The sequence below is a fragment of the Rhododendron vialii genome, chromosome 10a (genome assembly GCF_030253575.1).
Source record: "Rhododendron vialii isolate Sample 1 chromosome 10a, ASM3025357v1".
NCBI lineage: Eukaryota > Viridiplantae > Streptophyta > Magnoliopsida > Ericales > Ericaceae > Rhododendron > Rhododendron vialii.
Window position 1 is genome coordinate 11,634,419 of NC_080566.1, and position 18,583 is coordinate 11,653,001.

An 18,583-nucleotide genomic window follows, 5' to 3' on the forward strand; every position below is an offset into this window, starting at 1 on the left:
CCGTCCGGATCTTCCCGGAGAGTTTTCGCAGCGATTTTTCGAGCTGCGAGCCAAAATAGCCCCGTCAGCGGGCACGTTCGGCCGCAGCCATCCCTCCAACGGGATACGGGGTCCGGCCGGCGAGACGTGGCCAAGAAAGCCAGAGATAGAGCGAGCGGTGCCCGACGGGGCCGAAAAATGGACCAAAAGAATTGAAAGCGGAGTGCCTATCGGGTGCGATCATACCAGCACTAATGCACCGGATCCCATCAGAACTCCGCAGTTAAGCGTGCTTGGGCGAGAGTAGTACTAGGATGGGTGACCCCCTGGGAAGTCCTCGTGTTGCACCCCTTTTTCGTTTTTGTACGAAATCCCTTCCCCGCCCCCCGTTCCCTTCTTTCATCCGGTCGCCGCAACTTCGGCTCATTCCGTCCGGATCTTCCCGGAGAGTTTTCGCTGCAGCGATTTTTCGAGCTGCGAGCCAAAATAGCCCCCTTCAGCGGGCACTCTCGGCCGTAGCCATCCCTCCAACGGGATACGGGGTCCGGCCGGCGAGACGTGGCCAAGAAAGCCAGAGATAGAGCGAGCAGTGCCCGACGGGGCAGAAAAATGGACCAAAAGAATTGAAAGCGGAGTGCCTATCGGGTGCGATCATACCAGCACTAATGCACCGGATCCCATCAGAACTCCGCAGTTAAGCGTGCTTGGGCGAGAGTAGTACTAGGATGGGTGACCCCCTGGGAAGTCCTCGTGTTGCACCCCTTTTTCGTTTTTGTACGAAATCCCTTCCCCGCCCCCCGTTCCCTTCTTTCATCCGGTCGCCGCAACTTCGGCTCATGCCGTCCGGATCTTCCCGGAGAGTTTTCGCAGCGATTTTTCGAGCTGCGAGCCAAAATAGCCCCGTCAGCGGGCACGTTCGGCCGCAGCCATCCCTCCAACGGGATACGGGGTCCGGCCGGCGAGACGTGGCCAAGAAAGCCAGAGATAGAGCGAGCCGTGCCCGACGGGGCCGAAAAATGGACCAAAAGAATTGAAAGCGGAGTGCCTATCGGGTGCGATCATACCAGCACTAATGCACCGGATCCCATCAGAACTCCGCAGTTAAGCGTGCTTGGGCGAGAGTAGTACTAGGATGGGTGACCCCCTGGGAAGTCCTCGTGTTGCACCCCTTTTTCGTTTTTGTACGAAATCCCTTCCCCGCCCCCCGTTCCCTTCTTTCATCCGGTCGCCGCAACTTCGGCTCATGCCGTCCGGATCTTCCCGGAGAGTTTTCGCAGCGATTTTTCGAGCTGCGAGCCAAAATAGCCCCGTCAGCGGGCACGTTCGGCCGCAGCCATCCCTCCAACGGGATACGGGGTCCGGCCGGCGAGACGTGGCCAAGAAAGCCAGAGATAGAGCGAGCGGTGCCCGACGGGGCCGAAAAATGGACCAAAAGAATTGAAAGCGGAGTGCCTATCGGGTGCGATCATACCAGCACTAATGCACCGGATCCCATCAGAACTCCGCAGTTAAGCGTGCTTGGGCGAGAGTAGTACTAGGATGGGTGACCCCCTGGGAAGTCCTCGTGTTGCACCCCTTTTTCGTTTTTGTACGAAATCCCTTCCCCGCCCCCCGTTCCCTTCTTTCATCCGGTCGCCGCAACTTCGGCTCATTCCGTCCGGATCTTCCCGGAGAGTTTTCGCTGCAGCGATTTTTCGAGCTGCGAGCCAAAATAGCCCCCTTCAGCGGGCACTCTCGGCCGTAGCCATCCCTCCAACGGGATACGGGGTCCGGCCGGCGAGACGTGGCCAAGAAAGCCAGAGATAGAGCGAGCAGTGCCCGACGGGGCAGAAAAATGGACCAAAAGAATTGAAAGCGGAGTGCCTATCGGGTGCGATCATACCAGCACTAATGCACCGGATCCCATCAGAACTCCGCAGTTAAGCGTGCTTGGGCGAGAGTAGTACTAGGATGGGTGACCCCCTGGGAAGTCCTCGTGTTGCACCCCTTTTTCGTTTTTGTACGAAATCCCTTCCCCGCCCCCCGTTCCCTTCTTTCATCCGGTCGCCGCAACTTCGGCTCATGCCGTCCGGATCTTCCCGGAGAGTTTTCGCAGCGATTTTTCCAGCTTCGAGCCAAAATAGCCCCGTCAGCGGGCACGTTCGGCCGCAGCCATCCCTCCAACGGGATACGGGGTCCGGCCGGCGAGACGTGGCCAAGAAAGCCAGAGATAGAGCGAGCGGTGCCCGACGGGGCCGAAAAATGGACCAAAAGAATTGAAAGCGGAGTGCCTATCGGGTGCGATCATACCAGCACTAATGCACCGGATCCCATCAGAACTCCGCAGTTAAGCGTGCTTGGGCGAGAGTAGTACTAGGATGGGTGACCCCCTGGGAAGTCCTCGTGTTGCACCCCTTTTTCGTTTTTGTACGAAATCCCTTCCCCGCCCCCCGTTCCCTTCTTTCATCCGGTCGCCGCAACTTCGGCTCATTCCGTCCGGATCTTCCCGGAGAGTTTTCGCTGCAGCGATTTTTCGAGCTGCGAGCCAAAATAGCCCCCTTCAGCGGGCACTCTCGGCCGCAGCCATCCCTCCAACGGGATACGGGGTCCGGCCGGCGAGACGTGGCCAAGAAAGCCAGAGATAGAGCGAGCAGTGCCCGACGGGGCAGAAAAATGGACCAAAAGAATTGAAAGCGGAGTGCCTATCGGGTGCGATCATACCAGCACTAATGCACCGGATCCCATCAGAACTCCGCAGTTAAGCGTGCTTGGGCGAGAGTAGTACTAGGATGGGTGACCCCCTGGGAAGTCCTCGTGTTGCACCCCTTTTTCGTTTTTGTACGAAATCCCTTCCCCGCCCCCCGTTCCCTTCTTTCATCCGGTCGCCGCAACTTCGGCTCATGCCGTCCGGATCTTCCCGGAGAGTTTTCGCAGCGATTTTTCCAGCTTCGAGCCAAAATAGCCCCGTCAGCGGGCACGTTCGGCCGCAGCCATCCCTCCAACGGGATACGGGGTCCGGCCGGCGAGACGTGGCCAAGAAAGCCAGAGATAGAGCGAGCGGTGCCCGACGGGGCCGAAAAATGGACCAAAAGAATTGAAAGCGGAGTGCCTATCGGGTGCGATCATACCAGCACTAATGCACCGGATCCCATCAGAACTCCGCAGTTAAGCGTGCTTGGGCGAGAGTAGTACTAGGATGGGTGACCCCCTGGGAAGTCCTCGTGTTGCACCCCTTTTTCGTTTTTGTACGAAATCCCTTCCCCGCCCCCCGTTCCCTTCTTTCATCCGGTCGCCGCAACTTCGGCTCATTCCGTCCGGATCTTCCCGGAGAGTTTTCGCTGCAGCGATTTTTCGAGCTGCGAGCCAAAATAGCCCCCTTCAGCGGGCACTCTCGGCCGCAGCCATCCCTCCAACGGGATACGGGGTCCGGCCGGCGAGACGTGGCCAAGAAAGCCAGAGATAGAGCGAGCAGTGCCCGACGGGGCAGAAAAATGGACCAAAAGAATTGAAAGCGGAGTGCCTATCGGGTGCGATCATACCAGCACTAATGCACCGGATCCCATCAGAACTCCGCAGTTAAGCGTGCTTGGGCGAGAGTAGTACTAGGATGGGTGACCCCCTGGGAAGTCCTCGTGTTGCACCCCTTTTTCGTTTTTGTACGAAATCCCTTCCCCGCCCCCCGTTCCCTTCTTTCATCCGGTCGCCGCAACTTCGGCTCATGCCGTCCGGATCTTCCCGGAGAGTTTTCGCTGCAGCGATTTTTCGAGCTGCGAGCCAAAATAGCCCCCTTCAGCGGGCACTCTCGGCCGTAGCCATCCCTCCAACGGGATACGGGGTCCGGCCGGCGAGACGTGGCCAAGAAAGCCAGAGATAGAGCGAGCAGTGCCCGACGGGGCAGAAAAATGGACCAAAAGAATTGAAAGCGGAGTGCCTATCGGGTGCGATCATACCAGCACTAATGCACCGGATCCCATCAGAACTCCGCAGTTAAGCGTGCTTGGGCGAGAGTAGTACTAGGATGGGTGACCCCCTGGGAAGTCCTCGTGTTGCACCCCTTTTTCGTTTTTGTACGAAATCCCTTCCCCGCCCCCCGTTCCCTTCTTTCATCCGGTCGCCGCAACTTCGGCTCATGCCGTCCGGATCTTCCCGGAGAGTTTTCGCAGCGATTTTTCCAGCTTCGAGCCAAAATAGCCCCGTCAGCGGGCACGTTCGGCCGCAGCCATCCCTCCAACGGGATACGGGGTCCGGCCGGCGAGACGTGGCCAAGAAAGCCAGAGATAGAGCGAGCGGTGCCCGACGGGGCCGAAAAATGGACCAAAAGAATTGAAAGCGGAGTGCCTATCGGGTGCGATCATACCAGCACTAATGCACCGGATCCCATCAGAACTCCGCAGTTAAGCGTGCTTGGGCGAGAGTAGTACTAGGATGGGTGACCCCCTGGGAAGTCCTCGTGTTGCACCCCTTTTTCGTTTTTGTACGAAATCCCTTCCCCGCCCCCCGTTCCCTTCTTTCATCCGGTCGCCGCAACTTCGGCTCATGCCGTCCGGATCTTCCCGGAGAGTTTTCGCAGCGATTTTTCGAGCTGCGAGCCAAAATAGCCCCGTCAGCGGGCACGTTCGGCCGCAGCCATCCCTCCAACGGGATACGGGGTCCGGCCGGCGAGACGTGGCCAAGAAAGCCAGAGATAGAGCGAGCGGTGCCCGACGGGGCCGAAAAATGGACCAAAAGAATTGAAAGCGGAGTGCCTATCGGGTGCGATCATACCAGCACTAATGCACCGGATCCCATCAGAACTCCGCAGTTAAGCGTGCTTGGGCGAGAGTAGTACTAGGATGGGTGACCCCCTGGGAAGTCCTCGTGTTGCACCCCTTTTTCGTTTTTGTACGAAATCCCTTCCCCGCCCCCCGTTCCCTTCTTTCATCCGGTCGCCGCAACTTCGGCTCATTCCGTCCGGATCTTCCCGGAGAGTTTTCGCTGCAGCGATTTTTCGAGCTGCGAGCCAAAATAGCCCCCTTCAGCGGGCACTCTCGGCCGTAGCCATCCCTCCAACGGGATACGGGGTCCGGCCGGCGAGACGTGGCCAAGAAAGCCAGAGATAGAGCGAGCAGTGCCCGACGGGGCAGAAAAATGGACCAAAAGAATTGAAAGCGGAGTGCCTATCGGGTGCGATCATACCAGCACTAATGCACCGGATCCCATCAGAACTCCGCAGTTAAGCGTGCTTGGGCGAGAGTAGTACTAGGATGGGTGACCCCCTGGGAAGTCCTCGTGTTGCACCCCTTTTTCGTTTTTGTACGAAATCCCTTCCCCGCCCCCCGTTCCCTTCTTTCATCCGGTCGCCGCAACTTCGGCTCATGCCGTCCGGATCTTCCCGGAGAGTTTTCGCAGCGATTTTTCGAGCTGCGAGCCAAAATAGCCCCGTCAGCGGGCACGTTCGGCCGCAGCCATCCCTCCAACGGGATACGGGGTCCGGCCGGCGAGACGTGGCCAAGAAAGCCAGAGATAGAGCGAGCCGTGCCCGACGGGGCCGAAAAATGGACCAAAAGAATTGAAAGCGGAGTGCCTATCGGGTGCGATCATACCAGCACTAATGCACCGGATCCCATCAGAACTCCGCAGTTAAGCGTGCTTGGGCGAGAGTAGTACTAGGATGGGTGACCCCCTGGGAAGTCCTCGTGTTGCACCCCTTTTTCGTTTTTGTACGAAATCCCTTCCCCGCCCCCCGTTCCCTTCTTTCATCCGGTCGCCGCAACTTCGGCTCATGCCGTCCGGATCTTCCCGGAGAGTTTTCGCAGCGATTTTTCGAGCTGCGAGCCAAAATAGCCCCGTCAGCGGGCACGTTCGGCCGCAGCCATCCCTCCAACGGGATACGGGGTCCGGCCGGCGAGACGTGGCCAAGAAAGCCAGAGATAGAGCGAGCGGTGCCCGACGGGGCCGAAAAATGGACCAAAAGAATTGAAAGCGGAGTGCCTATCGGGTGCGATCATACCAGCACTAATGCACCGGATCCCATCAGAACTCCGCAGTTAAGCGTGCTTGGGCGAGAGTAGTACTAGGATGGGTGACCCCCTGGGAAGTCCTCGTGTTGCACCCCTTTTTCGTTTTTGTACGAAATCCCTTCCCCGCCCCCCGTTCCCTTCTTTCATCCGGTCGCCGCAACTTCGGCTCATTCCGTCCGGATCTTCCCGGAGAGTTTTCGCTGCAGCGATTTTTCGAGCTGCGAGCCAAAATAGCCCCCTTCAGCGGGCACTCTCGGCCGTAGCCATCCCTCCAACGGGATACGGGGTCCGGCCGGCGAGACGTGGCCAAGAAAGCCAGAGATAGAGCGAGCAGTGCCCGACGGGGCAGAAAAATGGACCAAAAGAATTGAAAGCGGAGTGCCTATCGGGTGCGATCATACCAGCACTAATGCACCGGATCCCATCAGAACTCCGCAGTTAAGCGTGCTTGGGCGAGAGTAGTACTAGGATGGGTGACCCCCTGGGAAGTCCTCGTGTTGCACCCCTTTTTCGTTTTTGTACGAAATCCCTTCCCCGCCCCCCGTTCCCTTCTTTCATCCGGTCGCCGCAACTTCGGCTCATGCCGTCCGGATCTTCCCGGAGAGTTTTCGCAGCGATTTTTCCAGCTTCGAGCCAAAATAGCCCCGTCAGCGGGCACGTTCGGCCGCAGCCATCCCTCCAACGGGATACGGGGTCCGGCCGGCGAGACGTGGCCAAGAAAGCCAGAGATAGAGCGAGCGGTGCCCGACGGGGCCGAAAAATGGACCAAAAGAATTGAAAGCGGAGTGCCTATCGGGTGCGATCATACCAGCACTAATGCACCGGATCCCATCAGAACTCCGCAGTTAAGCGTGCTTGGGCGAGAGTAGTACTAGGATGGGTGACCCCCTGGGAAGTCCTCGTGTTGCACCCCTTTTTCGTTTTTGTACGAAATCCCTTCCCCGCCCCCCGTTCCCTTCTTTCATCCGGTCGCCGCAACTTCGGCTCATTCCGTCCGGATCTTCCCGGAGAGTTTTCGCTGCAGCGATTTTTCGAGCTGCGAGCCAAAATAGCCCCCTTCAGCGGGCACTCTCGGCCGCAGCCATCCCTCCAACGGGATACGGGGTCCGGCCGGCGAGACGTGGCCAAGAAAGCCAGAGATAGAGCGAGCAGTGCCCGACGGGGCAGAAAAATGGACCAAAAGAATTGAAAGCGGAGTGCCTATCGGGTGCGATCATACCAGCACTAATGCACCGGATCCCATCAGAACTCCGCAGTTAAGCGTGCTTGGGCGAGAGTAGTACTAGGATGGGTGACCCCCTGGGAAGTCCTCGTGTTGCACCCCTTTTTCGTTTTTGTACGAAATCCCTTCCCCGCCCCCCGTTCCCTTCTTTCATCCGGTCGCCGCAACTTCGGCTCATGCCGTCCGGATCTTCCCGGAGAGTTTTCGCAGCGATTTTTCCAGCTTCGAGCCAAAATAGCCCCGTCAGCGGGCACGTTCGGCCGCAGCCATCCCTCCAACGGGATACGGGGTCCGGCCGGCGAGACGTGGCCAAGAAAGCCAGAGATAGAGCGAGCGGTGCCCGACGGGGCCGAAAAATGGACCAAAAGAATTGAAAGCGGAGTGCCTATCGGGTGCGATCATACCAGCACTAATGCACCGGATCCCATCAGAACTCCGCAGTTAAGCGTGCTTGGGCGAGAGTAGTACTAGGATGGGTGACCCCCTGGGAAGTCCTCGTGTTGCACCCCTTTTTCGTTTTTGTACGAAATCCCTTCCCCGCCCCCCGTTCCCTTCTTTCATCCGGTCGCCGCAACTTCGGCTCATTCCGTCCGGATCTTCCCGGAGAGTTTTCGCTGCAGCGATTTTTCGAGCTGCGAGCCAAAATAGCCCCCTTCAGCGGGCACTCTCGGCCGCAGCCATCCCTCCAACGGGATACGGGGTCCGGCCGGCGAGACGTGGCCAAGAAAGCCAGAGATAGAGCGAGCAGTGCCCGACGGGGCAGAAAAATGGACCAAAAGAATTGAAAGCGGAGTGCCTATCGGGTGCGATCATACCAGCACTAATGCACCGGATCCCATCAGAACTCCGCAGTTAAGCGTGCTTGGGCGAGAGTAGTACTAGGATGGGTGACCCCCTGGGAAGTCCTCGTGTTGCACCCCTTTTTCGTTTTTGTACGAAATCCCTTCCCCGCCCCCCGTTCCCTTCTTTCATCCGGTCGCCGCAACTTCGGCTCATGCCGTCCGGATCTTCCCGGAGAGTTTTCGCAGCGATTTTTCCAGCTTCGAGCCAAAATAGCCCCGTCAGCGGGCACGTTCGGCCGCAGCCATCCCTCCAACGGGATACGGGGTCCGGCCGGCGAGACGTGGCCAAGAAAGCCAGAGATAGAGCGAGCGGTGCCCGACGGGGCCGAAAAATGGACCAAAAGAATTGAAAGCGGAGTGCCTATCGGGTGCGATCATACCAGCACTAATGCACCGGATCCCATCAGAACTCCGCAGTTAAGCGTGCTTGGGCGAGAGTAGTACTAGGATGGGTGACCCCCTGGGAAGTCCTCGTGTTGCACCCCTTTTTCGTTTTTGTACGAAATCCCTTCCCCGCCCCCCGTTCCCTTCTTTCATCCGGTCGCCGCAACTTCGGCTCATTCCGTCCGGATCTTCCCGGAGAGTTTTCGCTGCAGCGATTTTTCGAGCTGCGAGCCAAAATAGCCCCCTTCAGCGGGCACTCTCGGCCGCAGCCATCCCTCCAACGGGATACGGGGTCCGGCCGGCGAGACGTGGCCAAGAAAGCCAGAGATAGAGCGAGCAGTGCCCGACGGGGCAGAAAAATGGACCAAAAGAATTGAAAGCGGAGTGCCTATCGGGTGCGATCATACCAGCACTAATGCACCGGATCCCATCAGAACTCCGCAGTTAAGCGTGCTTGGGCGAGAGTAGTACTAGGATGGGTGACCCCCTGGGAAGTCCTCGTGTTGCACCCCTTTTTCGTTTTTGTACGAAATCCCTTCCCCGCCCCCCGTTCCCTTCTTTCATCCGGTCGCCGCAACTTCGGCTCATGCCGTCCGGATCTTCCCGGAGAGTTTTCGCAGCGATTTTTCCAGCTTCGAGCCAAAATAGCCCCGTCAGCGGGCACGTTCGGCCGCAGCCATCCCTCCAACGGGATACGGGGTCCGGCCGGCGAGACGTGGCCAAGAAAGCCAGAGATAGAGCGAGCAGTGCCCGACGGGGCAGAAAAATGGACCAAAAGAATTGAAAGCGGAGTGCCTATCGGGTGCGATCATACCAGCACTAATGCACCGGATCCCATCAGAACTCCGCAGTTAAGCGTGCTTGGGCGAGAGTAGTACTAGGATGGGTGACCCCCTGGGAAGTCCTCGTGTTGCACCCCTTTTTCGTTTTTGTACGAAATCCCTTCCCCGCCCCCCGTTCCCTTCTTTCATCCGGTCGCCGCAACTTCGGCTCATGCCGTCCGGATCTTCCCGGAGAGTTTTCGCAGCGATTTTTCCAGCTTCGAGCCAAAATAGCCCCGTCAGCGGGCACGTTCGGCCGCAGCCATCCCTCCAACGGGATACGGGGTCCGGCCGGCGAGACGTGGCCAAGAAAGCCAGAGATAGAGCGAGCGGTGCCCGACGGGGCCGAAAAATGGACCAAAAGAATTGAAAGCGGAGTGCCTATCGGGTGCGATCATACCAGCACTAATGCACCGGATCCCATCAGAACTCCGCAGTTAAGCGTGCTTGGGCGAGAGTAGTACTAGGATGGGTGACCCCCTGGGAAGTCCTCGTGTTGCACCCCTTTTTCGTTTTTGTACGAAATCCCTTCCCCGCCCCCCGTTCCCTTCTTTCATCCGGTCGCCGCAACTTCGGCTCATTCCGTCCGGATCTTCCCGGAGAGTTTTCGCTGCAGCGATTTTTCGAGCTGCGAGCCAAAATAGCCCCCTTCAGCGGGCACTCTCGGCCGCAGCCATCCCTCCAACGGGATACGGGGTCCGGCCGGCGAGACGTGGCCAAGAAAGCCAGAGATAGAGCGAGCAGTGCCCGACGGGGCAGAAAAATGGACCAAAAGAATTGAAAGCGGAGTGCCTATCGGGTGCGATCATACCAGCACTAATGCACCGGATCCCATCAGAACTCCGCAGTTAAGCGTGCTTGGGCGAGAGTAGTACTAGGATGGGTGACCCCCTGGGAAGTCCTCGTGTTGCACCCCTTTTTCGTTTTTGTACGAAATCCCTTCCCCGCCCCCCGTTCCCTTCTTTCATCCGGTCGCCGCAACTTCGGCTCATGCCGTCCGGATCTTCCCGGAGAGTTTTCGCAGCGATTTTTCCAGCTTCGAGCCAAAATAGCCCCGTCAGCGGGCACGTTCGGCCGCAGCCATCCCTCCAACGGGATACGGGGTCCGGCCGGCGAGACGTGGCCAAGAAAGCCAGAGATAGAGCGAGCGGTGCCCGACGGGGCCGAAAAATGGACCAAAAGAATTGAAAGCGGAGTGCCTATCGGGTGCGATCATACCAGCACTAATGCACCGGATCCCATCAGAACTCCGCAGTTAAGCGTGCTTGGGCGAGAGTAGTACTAGGATGGGTGACCCCCTGGGAAGTCCTCGTGTTGCACCCCTTTTTCGTTTTTGTACGAAATCCCTTCCCCGCCCCCCGTTCCCTTCTTTCATCCGGTCGCCGCAACTTCGGCTCATTCCGTCCGGATCTTCCCGGAGAGTTTTCGCTGCAGCGATTTTTCGAGCTGCGAGCCAAAATAGCCCCCTTCAGCGGGCACTCTCGGCCGCAGCCATCCCTCCAACGGGATACGGGGTCCGGCCGGCGAGACGTGGCCAAGAAAGCCAGAGATAGAGCGAGCAGTGCCCGACGGGGCAGAAAAATGGACCAAAAGAATTGAAAGCGGAGTGCCTATCGGGTGCGATCATACCAGCACTAATGCACCGGATCCCATCAGAACTCCGCAGTTAAGCGTGCTTGGGCGAGAGTAGTACTAGGATGGGTGACCCCCTGGGAAGTCCTCGTGTTGCACCCCTTTTTCGTTTTTGTACGAAATCCCTTCCCCGCCCCCCGTTCCCTTCTTTCATCCGGTCGCCGCAACTTCGGCTCATGCCGTCCGGATCTTCCCGGAGAGTTTTCGCAGCGATTTTTCCAGCTTCGAGCCAAAATAGCCCCGTCAGCGGGCACGTTCGGCCGCAGCCATCCCTCCAACGGGATACGGGGTCCGGCCGGCGAGACGTGGCCAAGAAAGCCAGAGATAGAGCGAGCGGTGCCCGACGGGGCCGAAAAATGGACCAAAAGAATTGAAAGCGGAGTGCCTATCGGGTGCGATCATACCAGCACTAATGCACCGGATCCCATCAGAACTCCGCAGTTAAGCGTGCTTGGGCGAGAGTAGTACTAGGATGGGTGACCCCCTGGGAAGTCCTCGTGTTGCACCCCTTTTTCGTTTTTGTACGAAATCCCTTCCCCGCCCCCCGTTCCCTTCTTTCATCCGGTCGCCGCAACTTCGGCTCATTCCGTCCGGATCTTCCCGGAGAGTTTTCGCTGCAGCGATTTTTCGAGCTGCGAGCCAAAATAGCCCCCTTCAGCGGGCACTCTCGGCCGCAGCCATCCCTCCAACGGGATACGGGGTCCGGCCGGCGAGACGTGGCCAAGAAAGCCAGAGATAGAGCGAGCAGTGCCCGACGGGGCAGAAAAATGGACCAAAAGAATTGAAAGCGGAGTGCCTATCGGGTGCGATCATACCAGCACTAATGCACCGGATCCCATCAGAACTCCGCAGTTAAGCGTGCTTGGGCGAGAGTAGTACTAGGATGGGTGACCCCCTGGGAAGTCCTCGTGTTGCACCCCTTTTTCGTTTTTGTACGAAATCCCTTCCCCGCCCCCCGTTCCCTTCTTTCATCCGGTCGCCGCAACTTCGGCTCATGCCGTCCGGATCTTCCCGGAGAGTTTTCGCAGCGATTTTTCCAGCTTCGAGCCAAAATAGCCCCGTCAGCGGGCACGTTCGGCCGCAGCCATCCCTCCAACGGGATACGGGGTCCGGCCGGCGAGACGTGGCCAAGAAAGCCAGAGATAGAGCGAGCGGTGCCCGACGGGGCCGAAAAATGGACCAAAAGAATTGAAAGCGGAGTGCCTATCGGGTGCGATCATACCAGCACTAATGCACCGGATCCCATCAGAACTCCGCAGTTAAGCGTGCTTGGGCGAGAGTAGTACTAGGATGGGTGACCCCCTGGGAAGTCCTCGTGTTGCACCCCTTTTTCGTTTTTGTACGAAATCCCTTCCCCGCCCCCCGTTCCCTTCTTTCATCCGGTCGCCGCAACTTCGGCTCATTCCGTCCGGATCTTCCCGGAGAGTTTTCGCTGCAGCGATTTTTCGAGCTGCGAGCCAAAATAGCCCCCTTCAGCGGGCACTCTCGGCCGCAGCCATCCCTCCAACGGGATACGGGGTCCGGCCGGCGAGGCGTGGCCAAGAAAGCCAGAGATAGAGCGAGCAGTGCCCGACGGGGCCGAAAAATGGACCAAAAGAATTGAAAGCGGAGTGCCTATCGGGTGCGATCATACCAGCACTAATGCACCGGATCCCATCAGAACTCCGCAGTTAAGCGTGCTTGGGCGAGAGTAGTACTAGGATGGGTGACCCCCTGGGAAGTCCTCGTGTTGCACCCCTTTTTCGTTTTTGTACGAAATCCCTTCCCCGCCCCCCGTTCCCTTCTTTCATCCGGTCGCCGCAACTTCGGCTCATTCCGTCCGGATCTTCCCGGAGAGTTTTCGCTGCAGCGATTTTTCGAGCTGCGAGCCAAAATAGCCCCCTTCAGCGGGCACTCTCGGCCGTAGCCATCCCTCCAACGGGATACGGGGTCCGGCCGGCGAGACGTGGCCAAGAAAGCCAGAGATAGAGCGAGCAGTGCCCGACGGGGCAGAAAAATGGACCAAAAGAATTGAAAGCGGAGTGCCTATCGGGTGCGATCATACCAGCACTAATGCACCGGATCCCATCAGAACTCCGCAGTTAAGCGTGCTTGGGCGAGAGTAGTACTAGGATGGGTGACCCCCTGGGAAGTCCTCGTGTTGCACCCCTTTTTCGTTTTTGTACGAAATCCCTTCCCCGCCCCCCGTTCCCTTCTTTCATCCGGTCGCCGCAACTTCGGCTCATGCCGTCCGGATCTTCCCGGAGAGTTTTCGCAGCGATTTTTCCAGCTTCGAGCCAAAATAGCCCCGTCAGCGGGCACGTTCGGCCGCAGCCATCCCTCCAACGGGATACGGGGTCCGGCCGGCGAGACGTGGCCAAGAAAGCCAGAGATAGAGCGAGCGGTGCCCGACGGGGCCGAAAAATGGACCAAAAGAATTGAAAGCGGAGTGCCTATCGGGTGCGATCATACCAGCACTAATGCACCGGATCCCATCAGAACTCCGCAGTTAAGCGTGCTTGGGCGAGAGTAGTACTAGGATGGGTGACCCCCTGGGAAGTCCTCGTGTTGCACCCCTTTTTCGTTTTTGTACGAAATCCCTTCCCCGCCCCCCGTTCCCTTCTTTCATCCGGTCGCCGCAACTTCGGCTCATTCCGTCCGGATCTTCCCGGAGAGTTTTCGCTGCAGCGATTTTTCGAGCTGCGAGCCAAAATAGCCCCCTTCAGCGGGCACTCTCGGCCGCAGCCATCCCTCCAACGGGATACGGGGTCCGGCCGGCGAGACGTGGCCAAGAAAGCCAGAGATAGAGCGAGCAGTGCCCGACGGGGCAGAAAAATGGACCAAAAGAATTGAAAGCGGAGTGCCTATCGGGTGCGATCATACCAGCACTAATGCACCGGATCCCATCAGAACTCCGCAGTTAAGCGTGCTTGGGCGAGAGTAGTACTAGGATGGGTGACCCCCTGGGAAGTCCTCGTGTTGCACCCCTTTTTCGTTTTTGTACGAAATCCCTTCCCCGCCCCCCGTTCCCTTCTTTCATCCGGTCGCCGCAACTTCGGCTCATTCCGTCCGGATCTTCCCGGAGAGTTTTCGCTGCAGCGATTTTTCGAGCTGCGAGCCAAAATAGCCCCCTTCAGCGGGCACTCTCGGCCGCAGCCATCCCTCCAACGGGATACGGGGTCCGGCCGGCGAGACGTGGCCAAGAAAGCCAGAGATAGAGCGAGCAGTGCCCGACGGGGCAGAAAAATGGACCAAAAGAATTGAAAGCGGAGTGCCTATCGGGTGCGATCATACCAGCACTAATGCACCGGATCCCATCAGAACTCCGCAGTTAAGCGTGCTTGGGCGAGAGTAGTACTAGGATGGGTGACCCCCTGGGAAGTCCTCGTGTTGCACCCCTTTTTCGTTTTTGTACGAAATCCCTTCCCCGCCCCCCGTTCCCTTCTTTCATCCGGTCGCCGCAACTTCGGCTCATGCCGTCCGGATCTTCCCGGAGAGTTTTCGCAGCGATTTTTCCAGCTTCGAGCCAAAATAGCCCCGTCAGCGGGCACGTTCGGCCGCAGCCATCCCTCCAACGGGATACGGGGTCCGGCCGGCGAGACGTGGCCAAGAAAGCCAGAGATAGAGCGAGCGGTGCCCGACGGGGCCGAAAAATGGACCAAAAGAATTGAAAGCGGAGTGCCTATCGGGTGCGATCATACCAGCACTAATGCACCGGATCCCATCAGAACTCCGCAGTTAAGCGTGCTTGGGCGAGAGTAGTACTAGGATGGGTGACCCCCTGGGAAGTCCTCGTGTTGCACCCCTTTTTCGTTTTTGTACGAAATCCCTTCCCCGCCCCCCGTTCCCTTCTTTCATCCGGTCGCCGCAACTTCGGCTCATTCCGTCCGGATCTTCCCGGAGAGTTTTCGCTGCAGCGATTTTTCGAGCTGCGAGCCAAAATAGCCCCCTTCAGCGGGCACTCTCGGCCGCAGCCATCCCTCCAACGGGATACGGGGTCCGGCCGGCGAGACGTGGCCAAGAAAGCCAGAGATAGAGCGAGCAGTGCCCGACGGGGCCGAAAAATGGACCAAAAGAATTGAAAGCGGAGTGCCTATCGGGTGCGATCATACCAGCACTAATGCACCGGATCCCATCAGAACTCCGCAGTTAAGCGTGCTTGGGCGAGAGTAGTACTAGGATGGGTGACCCCCTGGGAAGTCCTCGTGTTGCACCCCTTTTTCGTTTTTGTACGAAATCCCTTCCCCGCCCCCCGTTCCCTTCTTTCATCCGGTCGCCGCAACTTCGGCTCATTCCGTCCGGATCTTCCCGGAGAGTTTTCGCTGCAGCGATTTTTCGAGCTGCGAGCCAAAATAGCCCCCTTCAGCGGGCACTCTCGGCCGTAGCCATCCCTCCAACGGGATACGGGGTCCGGCCGGCGAGACGTGGCCAAGAAAGCCAGAGATAGAGCGAGCAGTGCCCGACGGGGCAGAAAAATGGACCAAAAGAATTGAAAGCGGAGTGCCTATCGGGTGCGATCATACCAGCACTAATGCACCGGATCCCATCAGAACTCCGCAGTTAAGCGTGCTTGGGCGAGAGTAGTACTAGGATGGGTGACCCCCTGGGAAGTCCTCGTGTTGCACCCCTTTTTCGTTTTTGTACGAAATCCCTTCCCCGCCCCCCGTTCCCTTCTTTCATCCGGTCGCCGCAACTTCGGCTCATGCCGTCCGGATCTTCCCGGAGAGTTTTCGCAGCGATTTTTCCAGCTTCGAGCCAAAATAGCCCCGTCAGCGGGCACGTTCGGCCGCAGCCATCCCTCCAACGGGATACGGGGTCCGGCCGGCGAGACGTGGCCAAGAAAGCCAGAGATAGAGCGAGCGGTGCCCGACGGGGCCGAAAAATGGACCAAAAGAATTGAAAGCGGAGTGCCTATCGGGTGCGATCATACCAGCACTAATGCACCGGATCCCATCAGAACTCCGCAGTTAAGCGTGCTTGGGCGAGAGTAGTACTAGGATGGGTGACCCCCTGGGAAGTCCTCGTGTTGCACCCCTTTTTCGTTTTTGTACGAAATCCCTTCCCCGCCCCCCGTTCCCTTCTTTCATCCGGTCGCCGCAACTTCGGCTCATTCCGTCCGGATCTTCCCGGAGAGTTTTCGCTGCAGCGATTTTTCGAGCTGCGAGCCAAAATAGCCCCCTTCAGCGGGCACTCTCGGCCGCAGCCATCCCTCCAACGGGATACGGGGTCCGGCCGGCGAGACGTGGCCAAGAAAGCCAGAGATAGAGCGAGCAGTGCCCGACGGGGCAGAAAAATGGACCAAAAGAATTGAAAGCGGAGTGCCTATCGGGTGCGATCATACCAGCACTAATGCACCGGATCCCATCAGAACTCCGCAGTTAAGCGTGCTTGGGCGAGAGTAGTACTAGGATGGGTGACCCCCTGGGAAGTCCTCGTGTTGCACCCCTTTTTCGTTTTTGTACGAAATCCCTTCCCCGCCCCCCGTTCCCTTCTTTCATCCGGTCGCCGCAACTTCGGCTCATGCCGTCCGGATCTTCCCGGAGAGTTTTCGCAGCGATTTTTCCAGCTTCGAGCCAAAATAGCCCCGTCAGCGGGCACGTTCGGCCGCAGCCATCCCTCCAACGGGATACGGGGTCCGGCCGGCGAGACGTGGCCAAGAAAGCCAGAGATAGAGCGAGCGGTGCCCGACGGGGCCGAAAAATGGACCAAAAGAATTGAAAGCGGAGTGCCTATCGGGTGCGATCATACCAGCACTAATGCACCGGATCCCATCAGAACTCCGCAGTTAAGCGTGCTTGGGCGAGAGTAGTACTAGGATGGGTGACCCCCTGGGAAGTCCTCGTGTTGCACCCCTTTTTCGTTTTTGTACGAAATCCCTTCCCCGCCCCCCGTTCCCTTCTTTCATCCGGTCGCCGCAACTTCGGCTCATTCCGTCCGGATCTTCCCGGAGAGTTTTCGCTGCAGCGATTTTTCGAGCTGCGAGCCAAAATAGCCCCCTTCAGCGGGCACTCTCGGCCGTAGCCATCCCTCCAACGGGATACGGGGTCCGGCCGGCGAGACGTGGCCAAGAAAGCCAGAGATAGAGCGAGCAGTGCCCGACGGGGCAGAAAAATGGACCAAAAGAATTGAAAGCGGAGTGCCTATCGGGTGCGATCATACCAGCACTAATGCACCGGATCCCATCAGAACTCCGCAGTTAAGCGTGCTTGGGCGAGAGTAGTACTAGGATGGGTGACCCCCTGGGAAGTCCTCGTGTTGCACCCCTTTTTCGTTTTTGTACGAAATCCCTTCCCCGCCCCCCGTTCCCTTCTTTCATCCGGTCGCCGCAACTTCGGCTCATTCCGTCCGTATCTTCCCGGAGAGTTTTCGCAGCGATTTTTCCAGCTTCGAGCCAAAATAGCCCCGTCAGCGGGCACGTTCGGCCGCAGCCATCCCTCCAACGGGATACGGGGTCCGGCCGGCGAGACGTGGCCAAGAAAGCCAGAGATAGAGCGAGCAGTGCCCGACGGGGCAGAAAAATGGACCAAAAGAATTGAAAGCGGAGTGCCTATCGGGTGCGATCATACCAGCACTAATGCACCGGATCCCATCAGAACTCCGCAGTTAAGCGTGCTTGGGCGAGAGTAGTACTAGGATGGGTGACCCCCTGGGAAGTCCTCGTGTTGCACCCCTTTTTCGTTTTTGTACGAAATCCCTTCCCCGCCCCCCGTTCCCTTCTTTCATCCGGTCGCCGCAACTTCGGCTCATGCCGTCCGGATCTTCCCGGAGAGTTTTCGCAGCGATTTTTCCAGCTTCGAGCCAAAATAGCCCCGTCAGCGGGCACGTTCGGCCGCAGCCATCCCTCCAACGGGATACGGGGTCCGGCCGGCGAGACGTGGCCAAGAAAGCCAGAGATAGAGCGAGCGGTGCCCGACGGGGCCGAAAAATGGACCAAAAGAATTGAAAGCGGAGTGCCTATCGGGTGCGATCATACCAGCACTAATGCACCGGATCCCATCAGAACTCCGCAGTTAAGCGTGCTTGGGCGAGAGTAGTACTAGGATGGGTGACCCCCTGGGAAGTCCTCGTGTTGCACCCCTTTTTCGTTTTTGTACGAAATCCCTTCCCCGCCCCCCGTTCCCTTCTTTCATCCGGTCGCCGCAACTTCGGCTCATTCCGTCCGGATCTTCCCGGAGAGTTTTCGCTGCAGCGATTTTTCGAGCTGCGAGCCAAAATAGCCCCCTTCAGCGGGCACTCTCGGCCGTAGCCATCCCTCCAACGGGATACGGGGTCCGGCCGGCGAGACGTGGCCAAGAAAGCCAGAGATAGAGCGAGCAGTGCCCGACGGGGCAGAAAAATGGACCAAAAGAATTGAAAGCGGAGTGCCTATCGGGTGCGATCATACCAGCACTAATGCACCGGATCCCATCAGAACTCCGCAGTTAAGCGTGCTTGGGCGAGAGTAGTACTAGGATGGGTGACCCCCTGGGAAGTCCTCGTGTTGCACCCCTTTTTCGTTTTTGTACGAAATCCCTTCCCCGCCCCCCGTTCCCTTCTTTCATCCGGTCGCCGCAACTTCGGCTCATGCCGTCCGGATCTTCCCGGAGAGTTTTCGCAGCGATTTTTCCAGCTTCGAGCCAAAATAGCCCCGTCAGCGGGCACGTTCGGCCGCAGCCATCCCTCCAACGGGATACGGGGTCCGGCCGGCGAGACGTGGCCAAGAAAGCCAGAGATAGAGCGAGCAGTGCCCGACGGGGCAGAAAAATG

At 58.5% G+C, this 18,583-nt stretch overlaps 45 non-coding genes across 45 annotated transcripts; all 45 read left to right on the forward strand.

Moving 5' to 3' along the window:
* The first annotated feature begins 211 nt into the window (after positions 1 to 211).
* Positions 212 to 330, forward strand: LOC131305050 (5S ribosomal RNA). Its single transcript, XR_009192652.1, has one exon. It is a non-coding gene; the product is annotated as a 5S ribosomal RNA (ribosomal RNA).
* Positions 331 to 622: 292 nt separating this feature from the next.
* LOC131305051 (5S ribosomal RNA) lies at positions 623 to 741 on the forward strand. The gene has a single exon (XR_009192653.1). It is a non-coding gene; the product is annotated as a 5S ribosomal RNA (ribosomal RNA).
* Positions 742 to 1,029: 288 nt separating this feature from the next.
* On the forward strand, positions 1,030 to 1,148 carry LOC131305053 (5S ribosomal RNA). Its single transcript, XR_009192654.1, has one exon. It is a non-coding gene; the product is annotated as a 5S ribosomal RNA (ribosomal RNA).
* Positions 1,149 to 1,436: 288 nt separating this feature from the next.
* LOC131305054 (5S ribosomal RNA) lies at positions 1,437 to 1,555 on the forward strand. Its single transcript, XR_009192655.1, has one exon. It is a non-coding gene; the product is annotated as a 5S ribosomal RNA (ribosomal RNA).
* Positions 1,556 to 1,847: 292 nt separating this feature from the next.
* On the forward strand, positions 1,848 to 1,966 carry LOC131305055 (5S ribosomal RNA). Its single transcript, XR_009192656.1, has one exon. It is a non-coding gene; the product is annotated as a 5S ribosomal RNA (ribosomal RNA).
* A 288-nt stretch (positions 1,967 to 2,254) lies between these two features.
* Positions 2,255 to 2,373, forward strand: LOC131305056 (5S ribosomal RNA). Its single transcript, XR_009192657.1, has one exon. It is a non-coding gene; the product is annotated as a 5S ribosomal RNA (ribosomal RNA).
* A 292-nt stretch (positions 2,374 to 2,665) lies between these two features.
* Positions 2,666 to 2,784, forward strand: LOC131305057 (5S ribosomal RNA). The gene has a single exon (XR_009192658.1). It is a non-coding gene; the product is annotated as a 5S ribosomal RNA (ribosomal RNA).
* Positions 2,785 to 3,072: 288 nt separating this feature from the next.
* Positions 3,073 to 3,191, forward strand: LOC131305058 (5S ribosomal RNA). The gene has a single exon (XR_009192659.1). It is a non-coding gene; the product is annotated as a 5S ribosomal RNA (ribosomal RNA).
* A 292-nt stretch (positions 3,192 to 3,483) lies between these two features.
* Positions 3,484 to 3,602, forward strand: LOC131305059 (5S ribosomal RNA). The gene has a single exon (XR_009192660.1). It is a non-coding gene; the product is annotated as a 5S ribosomal RNA (ribosomal RNA).
* Positions 3,603 to 3,894: 292 nt separating this feature from the next.
* Positions 3,895 to 4,013, forward strand: LOC131305060 (5S ribosomal RNA). Its single transcript, XR_009192661.1, has one exon. It is a non-coding gene; the product is annotated as a 5S ribosomal RNA (ribosomal RNA).
* A 288-nt stretch (positions 4,014 to 4,301) lies between these two features.
* Positions 4,302 to 4,420, forward strand: LOC131305062 (5S ribosomal RNA). Its single transcript, XR_009192663.1, has one exon. It is a non-coding gene; the product is annotated as a 5S ribosomal RNA (ribosomal RNA).
* Positions 4,421 to 4,708: 288 nt separating this feature from the next.
* On the forward strand, positions 4,709 to 4,827 carry LOC131305063 (5S ribosomal RNA). The gene has a single exon (XR_009192664.1). It is a non-coding gene; the product is annotated as a 5S ribosomal RNA (ribosomal RNA).
* Positions 4,828 to 5,119: 292 nt separating this feature from the next.
* LOC131305064 (5S ribosomal RNA) lies at positions 5,120 to 5,238 on the forward strand. The gene has a single exon (XR_009192665.1). It is a non-coding gene; the product is annotated as a 5S ribosomal RNA (ribosomal RNA).
* A 288-nt stretch (positions 5,239 to 5,526) lies between these two features.
* LOC131305065 (5S ribosomal RNA) lies at positions 5,527 to 5,645 on the forward strand. The gene has a single exon (XR_009192666.1). It is a non-coding gene; the product is annotated as a 5S ribosomal RNA (ribosomal RNA).
* Positions 5,646 to 5,933: 288 nt separating this feature from the next.
* Positions 5,934 to 6,052, forward strand: LOC131305066 (5S ribosomal RNA). Its single transcript, XR_009192667.1, has one exon. It is a non-coding gene; the product is annotated as a 5S ribosomal RNA (ribosomal RNA).
* A 292-nt stretch (positions 6,053 to 6,344) lies between these two features.
* Positions 6,345 to 6,463, forward strand: LOC131305069 (5S ribosomal RNA). The gene has a single exon (XR_009192669.1). It is a non-coding gene; the product is annotated as a 5S ribosomal RNA (ribosomal RNA).
* A 288-nt stretch (positions 6,464 to 6,751) lies between these two features.
* On the forward strand, positions 6,752 to 6,870 carry LOC131305070 (5S ribosomal RNA). Its single transcript, XR_009192670.1, has one exon. It is a non-coding gene; the product is annotated as a 5S ribosomal RNA (ribosomal RNA).
* A 292-nt stretch (positions 6,871 to 7,162) lies between these two features.
* On the forward strand, positions 7,163 to 7,281 carry LOC131305071 (5S ribosomal RNA). The gene has a single exon (XR_009192671.1). It is a non-coding gene; the product is annotated as a 5S ribosomal RNA (ribosomal RNA).
* A 288-nt stretch (positions 7,282 to 7,569) lies between these two features.
* LOC131305072 (5S ribosomal RNA) lies at positions 7,570 to 7,688 on the forward strand. The gene has a single exon (XR_009192672.1). It is a non-coding gene; the product is annotated as a 5S ribosomal RNA (ribosomal RNA).
* A 292-nt stretch (positions 7,689 to 7,980) lies between these two features.
* Positions 7,981 to 8,099, forward strand: LOC131305073 (5S ribosomal RNA). The gene has a single exon (XR_009192673.1). It is a non-coding gene; the product is annotated as a 5S ribosomal RNA (ribosomal RNA).
* Positions 8,100 to 8,387: 288 nt separating this feature from the next.
* Positions 8,388 to 8,506, forward strand: LOC131305075 (5S ribosomal RNA). Its single transcript, XR_009192675.1, has one exon. It is a non-coding gene; the product is annotated as a 5S ribosomal RNA (ribosomal RNA).
* A 292-nt stretch (positions 8,507 to 8,798) lies between these two features.
* On the forward strand, positions 8,799 to 8,917 carry LOC131305076 (5S ribosomal RNA). The gene has a single exon (XR_009192676.1). It is a non-coding gene; the product is annotated as a 5S ribosomal RNA (ribosomal RNA).
* Positions 8,918 to 9,205: 288 nt separating this feature from the next.
* LOC131305077 (5S ribosomal RNA) lies at positions 9,206 to 9,324 on the forward strand. The gene has a single exon (XR_009192677.1). It is a non-coding gene; the product is annotated as a 5S ribosomal RNA (ribosomal RNA).
* Positions 9,325 to 9,612: 288 nt separating this feature from the next.
* On the forward strand, positions 9,613 to 9,731 carry LOC131305078 (5S ribosomal RNA). Its single transcript, XR_009192678.1, has one exon. It is a non-coding gene; the product is annotated as a 5S ribosomal RNA (ribosomal RNA).
* A 292-nt stretch (positions 9,732 to 10,023) lies between these two features.
* Positions 10,024 to 10,142, forward strand: LOC131305079 (5S ribosomal RNA). Its single transcript, XR_009192679.1, has one exon. It is a non-coding gene; the product is annotated as a 5S ribosomal RNA (ribosomal RNA).
* Positions 10,143 to 10,430: 288 nt separating this feature from the next.
* Positions 10,431 to 10,549, forward strand: LOC131305080 (5S ribosomal RNA). The gene has a single exon (XR_009192680.1). It is a non-coding gene; the product is annotated as a 5S ribosomal RNA (ribosomal RNA).
* Positions 10,550 to 10,841: 292 nt separating this feature from the next.
* On the forward strand, positions 10,842 to 10,960 carry LOC131305081 (5S ribosomal RNA). The gene has a single exon (XR_009192681.1). It is a non-coding gene; the product is annotated as a 5S ribosomal RNA (ribosomal RNA).
* A 288-nt stretch (positions 10,961 to 11,248) lies between these two features.
* LOC131305082 (5S ribosomal RNA) lies at positions 11,249 to 11,367 on the forward strand. Its single transcript, XR_009192682.1, has one exon. It is a non-coding gene; the product is annotated as a 5S ribosomal RNA (ribosomal RNA).
* Positions 11,368 to 11,659: 292 nt separating this feature from the next.
* Positions 11,660 to 11,778, forward strand: LOC131305083 (5S ribosomal RNA). Its single transcript, XR_009192683.1, has one exon. It is a non-coding gene; the product is annotated as a 5S ribosomal RNA (ribosomal RNA).
* Positions 11,779 to 12,066: 288 nt separating this feature from the next.
* On the forward strand, positions 12,067 to 12,185 carry LOC131305084 (5S ribosomal RNA). The gene has a single exon (XR_009192684.1). It is a non-coding gene; the product is annotated as a 5S ribosomal RNA (ribosomal RNA).
* A 292-nt stretch (positions 12,186 to 12,477) lies between these two features.
* On the forward strand, positions 12,478 to 12,596 carry LOC131305086 (5S ribosomal RNA). The gene has a single exon (XR_009192686.1). It is a non-coding gene; the product is annotated as a 5S ribosomal RNA (ribosomal RNA).
* A 292-nt stretch (positions 12,597 to 12,888) lies between these two features.
* Positions 12,889 to 13,007, forward strand: LOC131305087 (5S ribosomal RNA). The gene has a single exon (XR_009192687.1). It is a non-coding gene; the product is annotated as a 5S ribosomal RNA (ribosomal RNA).
* Positions 13,008 to 13,295: 288 nt separating this feature from the next.
* Positions 13,296 to 13,414, forward strand: LOC131305088 (5S ribosomal RNA). The gene has a single exon (XR_009192688.1). It is a non-coding gene; the product is annotated as a 5S ribosomal RNA (ribosomal RNA).
* A 292-nt stretch (positions 13,415 to 13,706) lies between these two features.
* Positions 13,707 to 13,825, forward strand: LOC131305089 (5S ribosomal RNA). The gene has a single exon (XR_009192689.1). It is a non-coding gene; the product is annotated as a 5S ribosomal RNA (ribosomal RNA).
* Positions 13,826 to 14,117: 292 nt separating this feature from the next.
* LOC131305090 (5S ribosomal RNA) lies at positions 14,118 to 14,236 on the forward strand. The gene has a single exon (XR_009192690.1). It is a non-coding gene; the product is annotated as a 5S ribosomal RNA (ribosomal RNA).
* Positions 14,237 to 14,524: 288 nt separating this feature from the next.
* On the forward strand, positions 14,525 to 14,643 carry LOC131305091 (5S ribosomal RNA). Its single transcript, XR_009192691.1, has one exon. It is a non-coding gene; the product is annotated as a 5S ribosomal RNA (ribosomal RNA).
* Positions 14,644 to 14,935: 292 nt separating this feature from the next.
* Positions 14,936 to 15,054, forward strand: LOC131305092 (5S ribosomal RNA). The gene has a single exon (XR_009192692.1). It is a non-coding gene; the product is annotated as a 5S ribosomal RNA (ribosomal RNA).
* A 292-nt stretch (positions 15,055 to 15,346) lies between these two features.
* Positions 15,347 to 15,465, forward strand: LOC131305093 (5S ribosomal RNA). The gene has a single exon (XR_009192693.1). It is a non-coding gene; the product is annotated as a 5S ribosomal RNA (ribosomal RNA).
* A 288-nt stretch (positions 15,466 to 15,753) lies between these two features.
* On the forward strand, positions 15,754 to 15,872 carry LOC131305095 (5S ribosomal RNA). Its single transcript, XR_009192694.1, has one exon. It is a non-coding gene; the product is annotated as a 5S ribosomal RNA (ribosomal RNA).
* Positions 15,873 to 16,164: 292 nt separating this feature from the next.
* LOC131305096 (5S ribosomal RNA) lies at positions 16,165 to 16,283 on the forward strand. Its single transcript, XR_009192695.1, has one exon. It is a non-coding gene; the product is annotated as a 5S ribosomal RNA (ribosomal RNA).
* Positions 16,284 to 16,571: 288 nt separating this feature from the next.
* On the forward strand, positions 16,572 to 16,690 carry LOC131305098 (5S ribosomal RNA). The gene has a single exon (XR_009192697.1). It is a non-coding gene; the product is annotated as a 5S ribosomal RNA (ribosomal RNA).
* Positions 16,691 to 16,982: 292 nt separating this feature from the next.
* On the forward strand, positions 16,983 to 17,101 carry LOC131305099 (5S ribosomal RNA). The gene has a single exon (XR_009192698.1). It is a non-coding gene; the product is annotated as a 5S ribosomal RNA (ribosomal RNA).
* A 288-nt stretch (positions 17,102 to 17,389) lies between these two features.
* LOC131305100 (5S ribosomal RNA) lies at positions 17,390 to 17,508 on the forward strand. Its single transcript, XR_009192699.1, has one exon. It is a non-coding gene; the product is annotated as a 5S ribosomal RNA (ribosomal RNA).
* Positions 17,509 to 17,796: 288 nt separating this feature from the next.
* On the forward strand, positions 17,797 to 17,915 carry LOC131305101 (5S ribosomal RNA). Its single transcript, XR_009192700.1, has one exon. It is a non-coding gene; the product is annotated as a 5S ribosomal RNA (ribosomal RNA).
* A 292-nt stretch (positions 17,916 to 18,207) lies between these two features.
* LOC131305102 (5S ribosomal RNA) lies at positions 18,208 to 18,326 on the forward strand. The gene has a single exon (XR_009192701.1). It is a non-coding gene; the product is annotated as a 5S ribosomal RNA (ribosomal RNA).
* The last annotated feature ends 257 nt before the right edge of the window (positions 18,327 to 18,583 follow it).